This window comes from Suncus etruscus, chromosome 10 (genome assembly GCF_024139225.1).
Source record: "Suncus etruscus isolate mSunEtr1 chromosome 10, mSunEtr1.pri.cur, whole genome shotgun sequence".
In the NCBI taxonomy this organism is placed as follows: domain Eukaryota; kingdom Metazoa; phylum Chordata; class Mammalia; order Eulipotyphla; family Soricidae; genus Suncus; species Suncus etruscus.
In genome coordinates, this window is record NC_064857.1 from 26,786,795 (window position 1) to 26,806,837 (window position 20,043).

Consider the following 20,043-nt stretch of genomic DNA (forward strand, 5'->3'; position numbering starts at 1 on the left):
TTTCGGAGAGAAAGGACTGCTATAAAGAGAGAAGTGGGAGGCGCTAAAGAGAAGGTGGAGGGAATGAATTATCCTGGTGGCCAGTTGTGCGTTACTTTTCACAACTCCTTACCCTCCCAGGGGGATGATTGGACTCCTCTTAGGATGCCTAGAAACACATACACACACACACACACACACACACACACACACACACACACACACACACACACACTTTTCCCTGTCAACCCAAGGAAAGCAAGCAATCTTTTTTTTTTGGGGGGGGGGCACACTCCCCGCCTTCCTCCTCCACCCCCAGAGAAAAAGATTCCTCTTGACTTGCTGATAAACTATTCATATAGAAGCAGTTGGCACTGAAATGTGACATCTACATTTTGAAATCTAAACTCCTACCTGCCTTTGATTAGATCCTGGCTGACTGCAACATTCCTAGGAGATGGAGGGTGGGGGCCCCAGCCCAGAGCAGAAACTTCTCTATTCCCGCAGACAGCTCTTCACTGTTTGCCACCGGCTGAAGTTCAGAAATAGTCGATGAAAATCATTTTTGTTTCTCCACATGTAAAAAAAAAAATCACACGCGCTCCCCATAGATAAAGGTAGCTTTTTTAAAATCACTCTCTGCTTTCACAGACATCTCTTTGTAAAAGCACTTGGTACCAGAGGGCTGCACTCTGTCATTGATTATTTTTATTGGCTTCTAGTTAATTGCACTTATAATGTCCATATAACTCAAGCAGCTCATTAACAATTTTTCTTTGAAACATTTTCAATTTGGAGCCATTTCAATACCTCCTTAGATACTTTTTTTTTTTTGAACTTTTCCCACTGCTTTACAGAGCTAATTAATTTGATAGCAGCGTGAACCAGAAAATCACTGTAGTAGTTACAGTTTTTAATCTATAAAAACAAATTAATAGCTACAAACATCACACTTTAATAAAGCATTCCATCAGGCTTTTAAAGGATTCTGATGATCTGAAAAGAAAAGTAAGAATGTTTACTATTAATGATTTTCTAGCAGTGTTTGTCAGAAGACAACACTAAAAATTTTGTACCTTTGCATTTGTTTTAACTGGGAGGGGGGGCTAGGTGGTTGGAATTGAAACCATAAGGGCCACAAAATGTAAATCTGCCTAACATTAAAATCAAGGCATCAATAAATATTAAATATTTTCACTGTCAGAATCAGAGATGCAATTTTCAATGTGTAGCAAAATTAATTGGACAGTTTTTTTTTTCTCAAAAGAATTCTTTTGTGAGCCTTAAAAATTATGGCTGGTGCAATTTTCTGTAGCATAGGATTAGAGAACTATAATTTTCATACTGTGATTTTTTTTTTTCTAAACTGGATTTAAGGAAAAGCAGCCAAAGAATTGTAGGTTGAATCCCTGATTCATATGCTCAGTTTCTTCCCAGAAGTTATTATGAGTTGTCTGTTTTACCATATATAATGCATGCACCAAATGACTACCCCTAATCAGCTATATCTAGATCCATAATCAACATAGAAACATTCTAAAATTGTAAATGGTATCACGAGGCTGAATTTTCCTGGGGCACCATAAAATGTTTCATGGTGCAATCATCATAATGCAATTTTTTTCATTAAAACTATTTTGTGATTAATCCAACTAGACTCATATCTAAAACTCTGGGTTACTTCAACTACATAGGATCTGAAGACCTTGAGGACATCATTAAAGGGGTTTGCCTTCTGTTAAACTATGCATTGAGTTATAATGGTAAAACTGAAGAAACTACAAAAGTGATGAAGCAAGTTTTCTCAATGCTGTGGCTGTAAACTACCTTTTCTAAGACATTTCCTGAGTGCCTTTGGCTCTGTCTCACATTATTGTTGAAAGTACTTTGAATGCAAACATTTTTATTCTATTCTTAATTGTAAGTCTTTTCATTAAATCTCATCATTGCTTCTCTTTTTATGAATCACTGCAGCTATTTCCATGACTTCATTCAATCTTTAAAATGAAAAATAAAGTGGAGTACAGTACGAGTGCTTGCTTCTTTGCTCTGATCTTAATTTTTGCTCTGGGCAGTGTCTGTAAACATTTACCTTCCCAAAGTATTGTTAAGTGAGTCTACAAAGACATATTTTCTGTTTATGTCCTGAGATACTTTTATTGGCAGAAATAAACTCAAACAAAAAAAAAAAAAAACTGAAGCTGGGGCTGAAGTATAAGTTCCAGGCGCCCCTCCTCTGTACCAGTTTCTTAGTGCTCAGTGGAATATCAGCTGGGAAGTTAAAACATCTTCCATTACCTTTCTTCCTTACTCTTTCCCATCTGCAAACATTTTATTTTTTTAGATGAGGGGCAGGTTATAAAATGGATTCTGTCTCGAAAGATCTTCACCCCCAATACAGCACATTAAAAAAAAAACTTGATACTCAGGGTTTATATGAAATGTTGATTAGGGTGAGATTGTGTGCAGAGGGAAGAGCTTCACCCTAGGAGTTAAGGAAAGACACCCCCTAAAATAAAAGATTAATTGTAGGTAACAGTGATATTGAAAAATAGCCCCTCCTATTTTGTTCCCACAGTTAAAATGTCCTTTTACTTATTAGCTCCAATTAGTTTCCATGGTAACCGACCAGCCCTTGTAAACCCGCACTCTGAGCTTCACTCATCTTTGTCTCTAGACTGTGCCTACCACTCTTCTTCCACAGATGGCAGTTTAGCTGGTTCTATATCAATATCTTTGCACATATCTTTCGTGTATACATAACTTGCACCTAAGTACCCATGTCCACTTTATTATGGGCACAACAGTAGCCAAGAGAGAATGCAAGTATCTAATCCTTGAGTTACAACACAGGCACCCAGGCATCTGCGGCCACACTAATTCTCCTCCCCTTGGTTATTGTTTCTTCCAGCTTTGTTCTATTATCAGCTGTTGGCTGCTTGTAATTTCTTTTCAGAGAAGCCAATATGGTATAATAAAAACCTCATTAAACAGAAACACCTATCAGCCTCGGAGAAAGTCCTAAACTACTCCTTTTTTTGTTTAAAAATCATTAAAGTGAAAAAGAAAAGGCACTTGTTTGTCAAGCTTGGAAAAAAAATGAACAAAACCAATATACAGGTTAGTCAAACCAGGGGGCTAATATGAAGATTTAATGCACTTAATTTCCCCTTTCTCCTCCATGTTTACAAGTGGCCAAGAATCTCAACTTGGACTCTGCAAACAAATGATCCTGGAAACCGAGAGCCTCACTCCAGGTATTTGTTGGGAGGGAGGAGGTAGAGATCTGTGGTCTTCTGACTGTCATAGGGGACTCTGGAACCCTGGACTGTGGATAGGTGATGCCGCTCAAATCCCAGAAAACTGGTGCAACAGCAAATTCAGCAGAGAATGGGGGAAGGGCAAATACTTAAAATTCTGAGAATTCAGTGAGCCGTGGGCTCTCATAATTTGTGCTGACTTGAAGTTTTTGGACAGCACTCAAATTTTATTCAGTAATATTTTGAGGCAAGTTGCCTTTTTCTATAAGAATTGAGAAGATGTTAATTAATCTTGTGTTTCTTTTATCTGTTCGTTTGTGCTTTCCCCTTTGATGCCCAGGGGTTACTCCCAGCTCTGCGCTCACGAATTGTTCCTGGAGATGCTCAAGGGATCATATAGAATACTTGGGATTGAAATCAAATAATCCTCCTACAAGACAAGCTCCCTATTGGCTGTATTATCTCTCCGGCCCCAATCTTGGAAAGAATAAGTTATGTGGTAGTATAAGAGTTCTTTTAATATCATCTCAGCTTTTTCTTTTTTCTTTGGGTCACAACCAGCAATGCTCAGGGTTACTCCTGATCTGTGCTCAGAAATCGCTTCTAGCAGGGTCTGGGGACCACCTGAGATGACTGGATTAGAACCACTATCCATCCTGGATCAGCCCTACCACTGTGCTATCTCTCTGGCCCCACATCTCTGCTTTTTCAACCCTTATTTTGGCATGCAAATAATGATCAAGAATGACATCAACCCAATTCTGGTAACTTGTTTCATTGTTGAGACATTTATGGAACTTGTCTTCTGAAGTCATCTAGATCTAAAAATTAAGGGAGAAAAGTTCTGATTGTATTTTTTTTTAACTAATGACTGTAAAGTTCTCTAGATAGGTGAATTTTAGGTGAATCTTCCCTTAGGATTTTTTTGGGGGATTGGTTTTGGGGCCACACCTGGTGATGCTAGGGGTTACTCCTGGCTATGTGCTCAGGAATAAATCCTGGCTTGGGGAATTTATGGGATGCTGAGGGATCAAATCCAGGTCCAGCTTGGATCAGCTGCATACAAGGCAAATGCCCTACCACTTCGCTATCGATCTGGCCCCAGGATTTTTTTCCTTAGATGACAAATTCATCTAAACTGAGATGATGCTAGAGATATGTAGAATAACTGAGCCATTGATGTTCACATCATTAAAATATATGTAAATGCACAATGCATCTTGTAAATTTTGGTACTTCTCAATTATTCAGGGCTATATAGAGTGAGCTATTTGTTTATTATTATCCTCTGAAACTTTACTGCTTTGATTGTTATTGGGTCAAATTCTTCTGAGAAAGAGCTGGGAGAACTTTATTTGTGTTAGAAGGAAAATTACTTCTTAAGTGGAGCTCCAGAGACCCTAGGGTCCCTTTCCAGTGGTTCCTTAGATAGTTCAGTACAGAGAATGGAGGCTTCACTATTGGTCAAGCTCTCCTGTACCTAAAATTATCCAAGCCAACCCTTATGTTGTTGCGGGATGCCTCCAGAACCAGGGTTATATCCCGTGGGGCTCAGGGGTTTTCAGGGCTACACTCTGCCATGTTCTGCATGTCACATGGTGCCAGAGATCAACCTACTGTCAGTGATATGCAAGTGAGGCACATTACACTTGTACTATTTCTTCAGCAAGTGATATTTTTCTTTCTTTTGCTGTGCTAAGATTGAACTCAGGGCTCACACATACAGAGCAAGTGATTTACAGCATAGTTATCTATGCTTCACCACCCGTATCGCTTGTTAACTGAAGTCACATGCTTTGCAAGTGGTAGTAGACTTGTGTTTATGTTTTCCAATACTTGCATAGATATATGAGAGGCAACACTGGAGCAAGTGGGACTGTGGCAACAGACAAATGGTCTTGTTTCTGAAATGAAATTTTCTCCACATAGCATATGTTTAAATATATTGAAAAAGGATGGCTAGCTGGACTGTAAATTTGAAAAGATGAGGTGGCTGTTAAACCTCTCAGGATTAAATAGTGATATGAGAATATTTTTAAAATTTATTTAGATTGGGGGATATACAAGGGTACTCAGGGTTTATTACTGGCTCATTTTTCACAAGGGACTTCTGGCAGAGGCAGGGATTGAGGCAGGGTCATGGAGGAAGCAGCTACATGCAAGGCAAATGTCTTACCTCTTGTGCAATTTCTTCAGCTGAAAATAGCAAAACTCCACAGGAGGGTAATTTAATAGAATATGCCAAATATGCTAGCAAAAATAATTCTGAATTTATTGAAATCTGTATTTGTGAAAAATTACTATTTATAATGTCCATTGGGTATTAGTTCTCATTTGAGCAGATAATTAAGTTTATGAGACATAATATTAGAAAGTATAAATACTCAAGAAGAGGAAAATGTGAATTATAGTTTCATTATTACATCACCTGAAAGTAGGACAAAACCAGAGCAAAAAAGAGCAGATTTAAAAGCTAATGATGCAGATAGTTTTTTTTTTATCTGTAATAATATATACCTGCTCATGGAAGGTAACATAGTAAGAATAAAGGCAGAAAACTACATGCAGGGGTGGGCATCATTCATGTTTAGAGAATTTTACTCTTAGAAAGACTATCAGACAATACCAAATCCCCTTAATGGAGAAAAAAAATAAAGGTGAAGCGCAGGTGAGTTGTCCACCAATGGAGGAACTAGGAATAAACTCTAAAATTTAGTCTACTAGAATCTAATTTTTCATTCTTGAGTGATCTGCACTTCTATTGAAAGCAAAATTAAGAACTGTAGTGATTCTCTTAAACTGGAGTCAGGTTGATTACATACTTTGAAAAGTTCTGTGAATTCAGATACACAAAGTACCTTTAGTTATGTAGTATTGCCTTTTTCTTATATGTTTTTGGGCCATACCAAGTGATTGTCAGGGGATACTCTTGGTTCTATGCTGAGAGATCATTTTTGGCTCTGTGCTCAGGGACCACTCCTGGAGAGGCTCAGTACCATAAGCAGTGCCTGGGATCAAACCTAGGTTATCTGCTGCAAAGCAAGCATCCTACCTTCTGGGTTAGTTGTTACTTGTGATACTTGTGAGGCTTTTATACTTTATTCAAGTAATACCTGGAGTACAGCTTATTGCCAAGGATCAAACATAGGGCCTAGCACACACAAGGCAAGTGCTCCACTTCTTGAATTGCATTTCTCAATCTAAGAGCCACTTCTTAAACAACAAAGCTCAGGTTGTCTGAGGAGATTAAGTAGTTTGCCCGCTGAGTCCACAGCTATTCAAAGCAGTCCTTGCTTTGCTTTCCTTTCTCATTTTAGGGAAGGTGATATGGCTTTAGTACTCAACGCTACTGGGAAGTAAGTACTTTTGTAACAGTCTCCGAGTAACAGATGGAAAACAGCTGTGAACTCATACTTATTATTATTTCAGCCTTTACCAGAAACTAGAGCTTACAGATGTTAATAAAAAATATTTCATTCCTACGAATATACTTTTATTTTTAATGAGCAGGAATCTTTGATTGCTTACTCAATAGACCAATGCAATTTCTGCAAGCTAAAAAAAAGTACATAGATTTAGTTTGGTTCGCCTAGAAAAATCTCAGACAAGTTGATGTTGTAAATCTGTTCTTACGCTAGACTTTTTTAGTCATCACACAACTAGATTATGCAAAACTCACCACTGTTTAAAATAAGAAACAGTTTTTTTTTCCTCTTGATCATTGTAAAATGTAGCTTGCTTATTATTATGACAACTACCATTTTTTTCACATCCGCGGAGTTTTCTGGGAAGACTGTTGAAAGATCTGTCACAATATTTTTGCAGTTTATTTTAAAGTCAAATTTGTACAGTATTTTCCAAGAAGCCTCTTTTTTGAGATATCGGATACTCTTCAGCGAATGTTAACTCTTTCTTATGCTAAATAGCCTTTTCTGATTTTATTTAACAAAAGTTTTGATTCCAAAAATAATGTCAAAAGCTAAGTGTTGAAGTTGTTTATTTCATTTTGATCGATACAGATTTCTAATAAATGGTTTAATTAGCTCTAATTGCAGTCCTAAAGTCAAAGTTCTCAAACAATGTAGTTGAAAGGTTCATAATCATGGTTCTTGTTTTTGAAAATTAAATGGAATTTTTAAATTTCTGTAAATTCCTTTACATTTTATTTACTTTTTAAAAAATTTTTTTACTAAAGTAAACTTTATAGGTGCAGGCATATTCTTTTCTTTAAAGTCATCCTTCTACTCACCCTTCTACTTAAAGATTGCTTCTAGTCACAAACTTATCAGTATAAAAATAATTGTAGTTGATGGGTTTGGAGTGATACCACAGCAGGTAGGGCATTTGTCTTGCATGTGGCCTATTCAGGTTTCATCGCAGGTATCTTATATGAGCTCCTGAGCCTATCAAAAATAATTTCTGAGTGCAGAGCTGAGCCAGGAGTAACCCTTGAATGCTGCCAGGTGTGCCCCCCCCCAATAGCTGAAAATCCTGAATATGCACTATCAGTGCATATTTTTAATGCCTTTATGTAGGTTAATTCTCATGAGAGGTCAGAGCAATATATATCTATATATATCTATATCTATATCTATATCTATCTATCTATCTATCTATCTATCTATCTATCTATATATATATATATATATATATATTAGGGAAGGCTCTCGCCTTGCACGTGGGTAATCCAAGTTAAACCCAAGCCTCAATATAATAACCCTAAACCCTGCCAGAGTGTTCCTTGAGCATCAAGAGTAATCCCTGGAGGGTATGGTTCCAAATAAATAAATCAAAATTCAGCCATCATGATACTTTGAGGAAGAGTTAAATATTATTTGTATATTACAGAGGTTTAGAAATACAAAGTGCTTAACTGTGGCAAAACATCTAGCAAAAAGCAGACCCTGGAGTCAGAGAGTATTGGGGGTAAGGTGCTTGCCTTGCATGCTATTCATTCTCGCTCAGTTCCCAGTACCATACATACATGGTTCTTCATGCACCTCTATGAGTAACCTCTGAACAACGTGCAGTTCAGAAAATAGATTTTGTGAACTTCTGGGTGTGCTCCAAAGCCTCCTCCTTGCCCCCAAAATACACACAAGGGGAAAGAAAGCAAGCAAATCTTGAATTTGATTTCTTACCTTCAAAGTTTACAACACTAGTGAATTTGTCCCTATTTCAACTTCTCTAAGCTCAGATTTTCTGAAGTTTAAGGTAGTAGAATCATACACCAAATGCTTATCATTTTTATACAGCTTTCCTGTCCTTTATATTTACTAAGGACTCTTATGAAAGGAAAAGATGTCTGTACATTGCAGAAATAACTCCCTAGATTAACTCTAAAATGAGAAAAGCAACTGAACACTAACCTTGTATTTACTGGGAAAGATATCATTCTCATTGCACCAACCTAAAAAATTGGACATTTAAGGACCCTATAAAGTGATCAAATAAAATTAAATAAATACATGATAGGTATAGCCACCTTCAATCCCTAAACTTTTTCTTTGTTCACCTCTCATTTCTTCAAGTCTCTCCATATTCTATTGAATTAACAGTCACATGCATTTAGAAAACTTTGGTCAATATTTCATGGCAAACATTAAATACCATTCTTAGTCATTTCCAATGCCTCTAATTCATTCCAGGGGAACTTTAATTACCATGTATTTCACTAGTTTCTCAGGACAACGCTATGCATGATTTTCTGATGCTTCATTTGAACCAGAAGTGTGTTCTAATCCCCAAAAGATGTTTGATAACAGTTTAAACTGCCATGAACTCAATTATAGGATTAGAAATTAGATTTAACAGTAGCCAAAGGGTATATGTAAAGGGTCTGAGAATTAAAAAAAAAAAAAGAAATTGTCTATGGTTGTAATTCTTCCCCCAGAAAACTTTTCTAAAGTTTTAAATCAGAAAATTTGATATGGTATTCTATGCGCCTTATTCCCCCCCCCCCAAAAATCCAATAGTCTAAGTAACTTAGGAAATTGAGTAGAGTTGCTTAGTGATTTCAGAGAATTTCTAAATAAAATATTTTATTACTTGAGGGTCTTTTATTGACATATTTTTGAAATTTTTTGTTTGCATAGAGAAAGGACATTTAAGCCTTGCTTTTCAAATTTGTTGAATAGATTTTAGAAAGATTTAATTAACATTTGACAATGAAGTCTTTTATATATCTCTGTCATGGCTAGAATAAATTTAAGGTATTCTTTATGGAAGTAATTTAAAATTAAATCAGTGAAAAAACAGAATACAAGACAAAAATGACTTCTGGAGGGTAGACTTTACAGGATATATTTTCAACAATGAATAAAACAATTGCTCAGACTCTATATATACTGTCTGTGCCCTATTCAAATAAATTTAATATAATATCAATCAATATTCAATATAATAGCAATATCTTCTTTTCCTTAGAGGTACATAAACTGCAAGTCTCCTAACTTGAATATTCTGAGAACATTGAGAAAACTTTGGAATTATATTTTACCTAACAGCTATAAAGTGAAAATTTAGAGAAACCAAGTCTAACATAATTTCATATTTGAAATTCTGATAATGGAGATAAATCTGGTTTAACATGTGGTTAAAACCACTTAGCAGGACCACAAAACACCTATCCTTTACTCCTCAGAGTAGAAATGTGCTAACTCATGATATGATTTTGAAGCTTGCTTCTGAGGATGTCATAGAGAAAGGGCAAGAAAGGAAAGTAGGAAGCTATGAAAGAAAATCTTATTTTAAAGGCAGTTCCAAAACACTACCTAGATTTGACCTTTTCTCTAAACTTGGGAGTGACTCTCTCATCACAGCATAGATTAGTGATATTACTGATTGTTGGCTTTATTAAAAAATTGTTGGCTTTATTAAAAATAAATAAAATAGGGGCCAGAGATAGAGCATGAATGTAAGGCATTTGCCTTGCATGCAGAAGGACGGTGGTTCGAATCCTGGCATCCCATATGGTCCCCCAAGCCTGCCAGGAGCGATTTCTGAGTGTAGAGCCAGGAGTAACTCCTGAGCGCTGGCAGATGTGACCCAAAAACTAAATAAATAAATAAATAAATAAAATAGATTACTCATAAAATGAGTTTAATTTAGAAATCCAGTGAAGTAGCCTCCTTCTTTCTTCTGGAATAGGGAAATAAAGCCAGAAATACAAGATACGTTGAGTCTGTGGTTTATGATCACACATGAATGAGTGCTTACTTCTTGTTTCCATATCTTATCAAATAGAGTTCATGTATATAAATTTTCACAAAATCACTTAGACATCTGTCATCCTAGAAAAAGTACTGGAGCAACTAAATAGAAAAGAGGGTTTTTACTGGCAATGAAACAACTTAAATCAGAAGGAATGTCCACTAGCACAGACTGGAGAAAAGCTACAAAAACAAATAGGGTGGTCTGGTTTTATGCCCAACAGAGAGTTTCATAACAGCTTATACATATTCTAGTAACTTTTCAGGAAACACATACATATTCATAAAGAAGAATAGTAATTATGCATAATCAAGGAACATGAAACTGAACATATATTGCCTGTACAGATAATGGGGGAAATTATGATTAGGGGTGTGCTTTTCAGTATGGTCATGAAGAGCAAGGAGGGGAGAGGTTGACAATGATTCTATTGGTCAGTATTCTTTGGCCAGTACTGTCTTGCAAGGGACTTGGGGGCTTTAATAGTATTAATGTTCTGCCTTGGCTCAAGCACAGCCATTAAAAGGCAATGGAGTAATTTCTCCCTGAGACAAGTTGTCATATCCTCCAATCTAGAAGTCTTAGTTCAGTTTGCCTTAATGTTTCCTAACCCAGAGTGTCCTTTCAAAATATTTTAGGGAGTTTGCAAAGAGAAAGGGTGAAGTTACACAAAGCCTGTGCCATGGATAACTACATTGGGGAAAAATGGTTCCTTAGTTGTTAAGACATTAGGAAACCAACATAAGCTGAACACTTGATTTTTATTATATGTTATAATAAATTAAAAAATAGAAAAAATATATATATAGTGTTAGAAATATATCTAATTTATGATACAAGAAGTCCCTACTTTAATTTTTTTTGTTTTTGTTTTTTGGGTCACACACGGCAGCGCTCAGGGGTTACTCCTGGCTCTATGCTCAAAAATCTGTCCTGGCAGGCTCGGGAGGCTATATGGGATGCCGGGATTTGAACCAATGACCTTTTGCATGCGAGGCAAATGCCCTATCTCCATGCTATCTCTCTGGCCCAAGAAGTTTCTACTTTAAAAATGAATGACCTCTTCCATATCTCTGTCTTCTTCATCCTCACTTCTGCAGTGTCTTTTGAAAACATTGATTCTTCAGACTCCTTCCAAGTATAATAGTGTGGAAAAAATATTAGGAAATTTTCTAGCACATTAAAATAAGACTGCAGGACTAAAGACATAGTGCAGAGGCAAATCCATTTTGTCTGCTAGTAAACAACCTCATTTTGATTCCAGGATCTGTCTGCATATGGTCACCAGAACACCACCAGGAGTGATTCCTGAGCAGAGTCAGAAATGAACCCTGAGCAGTGCTGGGTATAGCCCCAACTCTAAAACCAAAATTATTAAACTGGGCAGGAGAGATTAAAGCATTTTCCTTTTGTGTACTGAATTCTGATTTGACCCCTGGGCATTGTTGGAAGTGACAACTGGGCACAGAACTGTTTTTAGGCTCCCTACTCCAACAACACCACCAGGTATGGTACAACCCTTATTACCTCAGAATAAATAAAAACAAACTGCAATGACTAAATGCCACTTTGTGGTATCTATGAAAAATGCAATATATTTATATTTAAAACTGCATGCTCATTACCCACAAATGCACAACACAATGTGATTGTTGCCTTTCATACCCTGATTTTAAGAATTATCAAATGCCATAAATACATACACTATGAGGCTTGACAGAAATAGAGTACGTATTTTAAATGAATGACAACATCTTTTTTCAATTCTTTTAGACTACGTTGGAGTCTGTAAATATAATCAAATTTGGAGATACTATCAAAAGTCTGATTTGGGGTCTCTTTGTAGATACCCAATGCAGAATAAGGCCACATGTAGAGAGGAAAGGATATATGGCAAGAGACGAGATGGAAAGAAAGGCTAAAGAAATAGGTTTATGAGACAAGAAAAGGCAAGCAAAAGAGAAGGAAAAAGAGTCAGGGACAAAAATCAGAATTTAGATTTCCATTAATGTAGAAGTTTAAGAATGCAAGTGAATATTCGTCATATCTGGTCAATAATGATTACATTAGGGTTTAGTGAATGAAGTTTCAGTGAATGAAACTTTAGCACAAAACCTTGGGTTGGATTTAGAGATCCGAGATGATTAGAGATAAAAGTCGCAGCCAAGAGAACAGAAAGCCATGTAGTAACTGGAAGGGCTGTATAAGGGTGTCTGCAAGTGTTGGCAGGCTAGTGGCTTTCTTTTCTCTGCCTTGATTTTAATAAATAACATTCTTAAATATTGCACATAAAGATAAGAGGATCAGGAACTTTTGTCTCTGACTAAAGCAGTGTTCCTGGAAAGGATCTTATTGAGGATGGGAGGTAGGGTTATACCCAGTGGTGCATAGGGGGTCATGTGTTCCCAGAGGTTGAAAGCTCTGGGTTCCCTTCTATACCTCAAGAGTCTTCTGAATTGGATCTTGCCATGGGAGTAGGAGTAGAAAGTGAGGTCTAATGTTAAAAGGCCAGCATATTTTCTTGTCTTTCTGTAGAAATTATGTAAACACCTATTTAGATATTACTACTGAGAACATTTTTTATATTGACAAAGAAAATCATTCACTTTCCTATTTAGCCTGTTTCAGTCAAATTCTGTTTCTTGTTCAACCAGGCAGTAAAAGAATGATTTGCAGGCTCAGTGTTTCTTACAGTGAAACAGTGTGCTCTAGACAGATCTTAGTTTTATAGGCTGAGAAGCATACCTGGAAATGAGAAACCATGATATTCACATGCAATGGGGTGGTGGTATATCTCCAAGAATCATGAGATCAAAAGGGCAGTAGTCCCCTGACAAGTGTCTCACTCCTAGGATTGTTAGAGAGCTTGCAGAAAGTAAGCATTGTGGATAATGTTACAGCTTTGATATTTTTCAGATGTTATCCTATCAAGGGCACTGCTTTATTCATGATCGATGCCAGGCATAACTGGAGGGAAAACAGGCACTAATTTGGAAGAGAGGAAATCTTTGTGCAATTTCCATTTTGCTACACATTGTATGAGCAGTCTTGGATGACTTACTGCGCATGCCTGGAGCAGTGCTAGGGATTGAACCTGGGCCTCCAGCATGCAAAGTATGGACAGTATAATCCTTTGAGCTTCTCCTTAGTCCTCAAGGTCTACTCTTTAGGCCCTCAAAGACCTCCAATGGAGTGGCCACATCCTATCAAAATATCGTTTCCAAATTCTCTCAGAATAATCGTGGGAGCCTTCACTATTGGCCAAATTTTATATTTCCGTTTTTCTAACAAAGGAAAAGAAGCACAGGTAGTACCCAGATTGGGAGTTTCAAAACCATACTTAGACTTGTGCTTAATTTCCCTGCTGTGTGCCCCTGCTGTGTGCCCCTGCTGTGTGCTTGTTGTTGTTGTTGTTGTTGTTGTTGTTGTTGTTCTTGTTGTTCTTCTTCTTCTTCTTCTTCTTCTTCTTCTTCTTCTTCTTCTTCTTCTTCCTCCTCCTCTTCCTTCTCCTCTTCTTCCTTCTTTTCTCCTCCTCCTCTTCTTTCTTTTCTTTTTCCTTCTCCGTTTTACTTTTCTTTTCTTCCTTCTTATTCTTTCCTCTTCATCTTTTCTTCTTTCTCCTCTTCCTTTCTCCTCTTCCTTCTCCTTTTCTTCTTCTCCCTCTTCCTCTTCTCTTCTCTTCTCTTCTCTTCTCTTCTCTTCTCTTCTCTTCTCTTCATCTTCTTCCTTCTCCTGTCTTCTTTTCTCCTCCTTTCTTTTCTTCCTTCCTATCTTCCTTCCTTCCTCTCTCTTTTTCTTTCTCCTCCTCCTCCTTTCTTCTTTCTTCTTCATCTTTTCTTTCTTCTCTTTCTAGCTCCTTCACTTCCTCCTCCTCCTCTTCTTTTTCTTCTATTCTTATGTATTCTTCCTTTCTTTCTCTTCTTTCTTCTTTTTCTCTTTCTCTTCCTCCTCTTCTTCTCATCTTATTTCTTCTTCATTTCTTCATTTTTTTTCTTCTTCTTTGATCATTCTTCTTTCATTTTTTCTTCTTTTTCTTCTTCACTCAATCTTCTTTCCTTCCTCCCTCTTCTTCCTTTTTTATACTCAGGATGTTCTGTAACTATTCCTGGTTGTGTACTCACAAATGTCTCTTGGCAGTGCTTGAGGGGACTATGTGTGGTAAGAGGGATCAAACTGGGCCTGGGTTAGGCAAGGACCTAAAGCCCAGTACTAAATCTAAACTGTACTTTGCTGTGTGATTATATGGGATTCATCTTGTTCAGTCCCTACACAAACGATATTAACCCTGCAGCTATCTGTGTTTGTTTGAAAGAAGTAGTTTTTGGCCTTAATAAACATACTTTTTCTGTTTTCTTTTTGCTTTTGGGCTACACATGGTGGTGCTCAGGGGTTACATCTGGCTCTGCACTCAGAAATCACAGCTTGAAGGCTTGGTGGGATCACATGGGATGCCAAGTACTGAATATGGGTTGGCTGTGTGCATGGTAAACAACCTACTCTCTTTTCTATCTCTCTGGCCCCTTGAAGTACATTCTTGATTGTTCTTTCCCTATATCTCAATAGTGGAGGAGTTCAGTAGGATGGTGATGTTCCTAATGACTCTCATATTATATTTAGTGCAACATACTTGATCTTTTGAGTCCTTTCTATGCATTAAGGCTATTGTTTTGCATATGCTTCCTGTGCCACACTGAGCGGGATAGTTTTATAGAGATCTGCTAGGAGACTATTAAGGACATTTAGGTGGGAGATGCTAAAACCTGAATCCAAGTGTTGGAACCAGAAATACAAAGACTGTAATTTTGTAGGGTATGTAGAACCCAGAATGCACATGTTACTTTGTGACTTGAAAAACTCACCTAGATCTTCTAGGTTTTGATTCTCTTAATTCAGTTGATTGAAATAAAGGATACCAGGAAAAAGCAACAGATATGAGCTGTTTTCAGGGAAGAATAATAAATTATCACCGTTTTATTGTTCTGGACCAAACTCTAGAAAAGTTTTAAGGAGACCTAATAGCATTATATTTTTTAAAATGAAGAGGTTCAAGGTCTAGAGAGATAGTATGGCTGATAAGGGATTTGTCTTGCACGAACCAACCTGGGTATGATTCCTAGTGACCCCATATGATTACTAGTACCCCGGAATCTGGTCAGAGGTGATTTAACATAGAGCCCAAGGACTACAGTGTGTGGCTCCAAAACAAAGAAGAAAAAATGAGAATGTTTCAGTTTTACATTACATAAGTCATTTTCTTACAATTGTCTTTCTTCTTGGCTTCTCTTTTTCTCACCACCCAAACTTCTGAAAAAAGAGAAATTTACTTTGTAATGAGTCATGGAAAACCTCTTTCTAGGCAGAGAGAGAAGCATGCTTGTGCCCATCTTAGTCTGATCAGATTGTCATAGGAAGTACCATACATGGGTGGCTCAAGCATCAGAAATTTATCTTCTCAACATTTTGAGGGCTGAAGGCTGGATCATGGTGTTAATGGCTAGTTCTTATATGAAATCTTTCTTTTTAAATTTTTGGGCCACACCCACCAATCCTCAGCGATTACTCCTGGCTCTCTGTTCAGGAATCATTCTTGACTAGTACTCAGGGGATCATATGGGAGTTCATACCTGGGTTTATATCATGCAAGGTAAGTACCCTTCCCAGTGTGCTATCTCTTAGGGCCTAGCACTCTCTTGATGGCTTATAGGTGGCCTTTTTTATTCTTTTTTCAGATGGGAAAGAAAAGAGACAAAAGAGACGGAGAGAGACAGAAAGATAGCTAGAGACGGAGAGAACCTATATTATGTTTTATCTTATTTTTTCTTTTTGGGTTTTGGGCCACACCGGGTGATGTTCAGGGTTTACTCCTGGCTATGCACTCATAAATAGCTCCTTGCTTGGGGGACCATATGGGATGCTGAGGGATGGAACCACAGTCCATCCTATGTCAGCTGCGTGCAAGGCAAATGCCCTACCACTGTGCCACTGCTCCCGCCCTTATGGTATATCTTTTCTGGGAATCACAATCAGCTGTGTTTAAGATTTATTCCTGAGAAAGGAAGGTCTCCTGTTTGTGACGTCACGCTGGGAAAATCTACGCCCGACCAGTGATTCCCAACTGTGAGTGTTGCTTGTGTGTGTTTTTCCACTGTCCTGTCTCCGAAACCTCTTGAGAGTGGGCCAAAAAGAGCCCAGAAAAATAGCTCTCCCAGAGGCTCATCCAAGGGGGAGATCACGACAGATACTGCAGAGATCCAAAGGGTAATCAGAGACTACTTTGAGAAACTTTATGCTACTAAACATGAGAACCTAGAAGAAATGGATAAATTCTTGGACACATAACCGTTCACAGTTAAGTAAGGGGGATATAGCATATCTAAACACCCCCATCACTATTGAGGAATTTGAAACTGTAATCAAACATCTGCCCAAAAAGAAAAGCCCAGGCCCAGATGGATTTACTAGTGAATTTTTTCAAACCTTTCAAGAGGAGCTACTACCAATCCTAGCCAGGCTCTTCCATGAAATTGAAAAAATGGGAATACTCCCAAACAGCTTTTTATGAAGCCAACATCACCTTGATACCAAAACAAGACAGAGATACTGCCAGAAAAGAAAATTACAGACCAATATCACTGATGAATGCAGATGCAAAGATCTTCAACAAAATCCTGGCAAATAGGATCCAATGCATCATCAAGAAGATCATACACTATGACCAAGTAGGTATCATTAGAGGAATGCAAGGATGGTTTAACATCCGTAAATCTATCAACATCATATACAACATCAACAACAAGAAAAATAAAAATCACATGATCATATCAATAGATGCAGAGAAAGCATTTGACAAGGTACAACACCTATTCTTTTTTTTTTTTTGTTTTTGTCTTTGTTTTTGGGTCACACCCGGTAGTGCTCAGGGGTTACTCCTGGCTGTCTGCTCAGAAATAGCTCCTGGCAGGCACAGGGGACCATTTGCGACACCGGGATTTGAACCAACCACCTTTGGTCCTAGATCGGCTGCTTGCAAGGCAAACGCCGCTGTGCTATCTCTCCGGGCCCACAACACCCATTCTTGATCAAAACTCTCAGCAAGACGGGAATGGAAGGAACCTATCTTAATCTAGTTAAAGCCATCTACCACAAGCCAATGGCATATATTATCCTCAATGAAGAAAAACTAAAAGCCTTTCCTCTAAATTCTGGTACAAGACAAGACTGTCCTCTCTCACCACTTCTCTTCAACATAGTACTGGAAGTTCTTGCTATAGTGATCAGGCAAGAAAAAGATATCAAGGGAATCCAGATAGGAAAGGAAGAAGTCAAGCTCTCACTGTTTGCAAATGACACGATACTCTACTTAGAAAACCCTAAGGATTCTACCAAAAGGCTTCTAGAAACAATAGACTCATATAGCAAGGTGGCAGGCTACAAAAATAACACACAGAAATCAATGGCCTTTTTATACACCGTTAATGATAGGGAAGAGAAGGAAGTCAAGAAGGCAATCCCATTCACATTAGCCACACAAACTCAAATATCTTGGAGTCAACTTGACCAGAGATGTGAAGGACCTATGCAAAGAAAACTATAAAGCCCTGCTCCAAGAAATAAGAGAGGATACACGGAAATGGAAACACATACCCTGCTCATGGATTGGCAGGCTTAACATCATTAAAATGGCAATACTCCCCAAAGCATTGTACAGATTTAATGCGATCCCTCTAAAGATACCAATGCATTCTTCAAAGAAGTGGATCAAACACTTATGATGTTCATCTGGAACAATATCACCCTCAAATAGCTAAAACACTCCTAGGGAAAAGGAAAATGGGAGGCATTACTTTCCCCAACTTTAAGCTGTACTACAAAGCAATAGTTATCAAAACAGCATGGTATTGGAATAAATGATAAATTGGAATAAAATGATCCCTCAGATCAGTGGAATAGGCTTGAGTTCTCAGACAATATTCCCCAGACATACAATCTCCTAATTTTTGACAAGGGAGCAAGAAATACTAACTGGAGCAGGGAAAACCTCTTCAACAAGTGGTGCTGACAGAACTGGTTAGCCACTTGCAAAAAAACAAACATAGACCCCAGTTAAAATCATGTATGAAGGTAAAATCCAAACGGATTAAAGACCTTGATATCAAACCTAATATCATAAGGTATATAGAACAACACATTGGTAAAACAATCCATGACATTGAGACTAAAGGCATCTTCAAGGAGGATACTGCACTTTCCAAACAAGTGAAAGCAGAGATCAACAGATGGGAATACATTAAGCTGAGAAGCTTCTGCACCTCAAAAGAAATAGTGCCCAGGATACAAGCCTTACCCACCATGTGGGAGAATCTATTCACCCAATATTCATTAGATAATGGGCTAATATCCAAAATATACAGGGCACTGACAGAACTTTATAAGAAAAAAACATCTAATCCCATCAAAAATGGGGAGAAGAAATGAACAGACACTTTAAATAAAAAAAATACAAATGGCCAAAGGCACATGAAAAAATGTTCCTCATCACTGATCATCAGGGAGATGCAAATCAAAAGAATGATGAGATACCATCTCACACCACAGAGATTGGCACACATTACAAAGAATGAGAACAATGGGTGCTGGCAGGGATGTGGAGAGAAAGGAACTATTATCCACTGCTGGTGGGAATGCCGTCTAGTCCAACCTCTATGGAAAGTGATACGGAGATTCCTCCAAAAACTGGAAATTGAACTCCCATTCGACCCAGCTATTCCACTCCTAAGGATATACCCTAGGAACACAAGAATACAATACAAAAACCCCTTCTTCACACCTATATTTATTGCAGCACTATTCACAATAGCCAGGTTCTGGAAACAACCAAGATGTCCCTCAACAGACGAATGGCTAAAGAAATTATGGTAAATATACACAATGGAATATTATGCAGCCACCAGGAGACATGAAGTCATGAAATTTTCCTATACATGGATGTACATGGAGTCTATCATGCTGAGTGAAAAAAGTCAGAGGGAAAGAGACCCAGAATAGTCTCACTCATCTATGGGTTTTAAGAAAAATAGAAGATATTTTTGCAATAATTCTCAGAGACAAAAGAGAGAAGGGCTGGAACTTCCAGCTCACAACATGAAGCTCACCACAAAGAGTGATGAGTGTCGTTAGAGAAATAATTACATTGAGAACTATCATAGCAAAGTGTATGAATGAGAGAACTGGAAAGCCTGTCTAGAGTACAGGTGGGGGTGGGGGTGGGGTGGGGTGGGATGAAAGTAGACTTGGGACATTAGTGGTGGGAACGTTGCATTGGTGAAGGACAGTGTTCTTTACATGACTGAAACCTAATCATAATCATATTTGCAATCAAGATGTTTAAATAAAGAAAAAATGCAAAAAAGAACCACCCCAAATCAAAAAACAAAAACAAAAACAAAACAAAACAAAAAGGTTTATTCCTGGCTATGTGCTTAGGCATTACTTCTGGTGTGCTCAAGAGACCACATGGGAGGCTCGGAATTGAACCCGGGTCAGCTACATGCAAGGCAGGTGCCTTTGCATTCTACTATGTCTCCAACTCCAA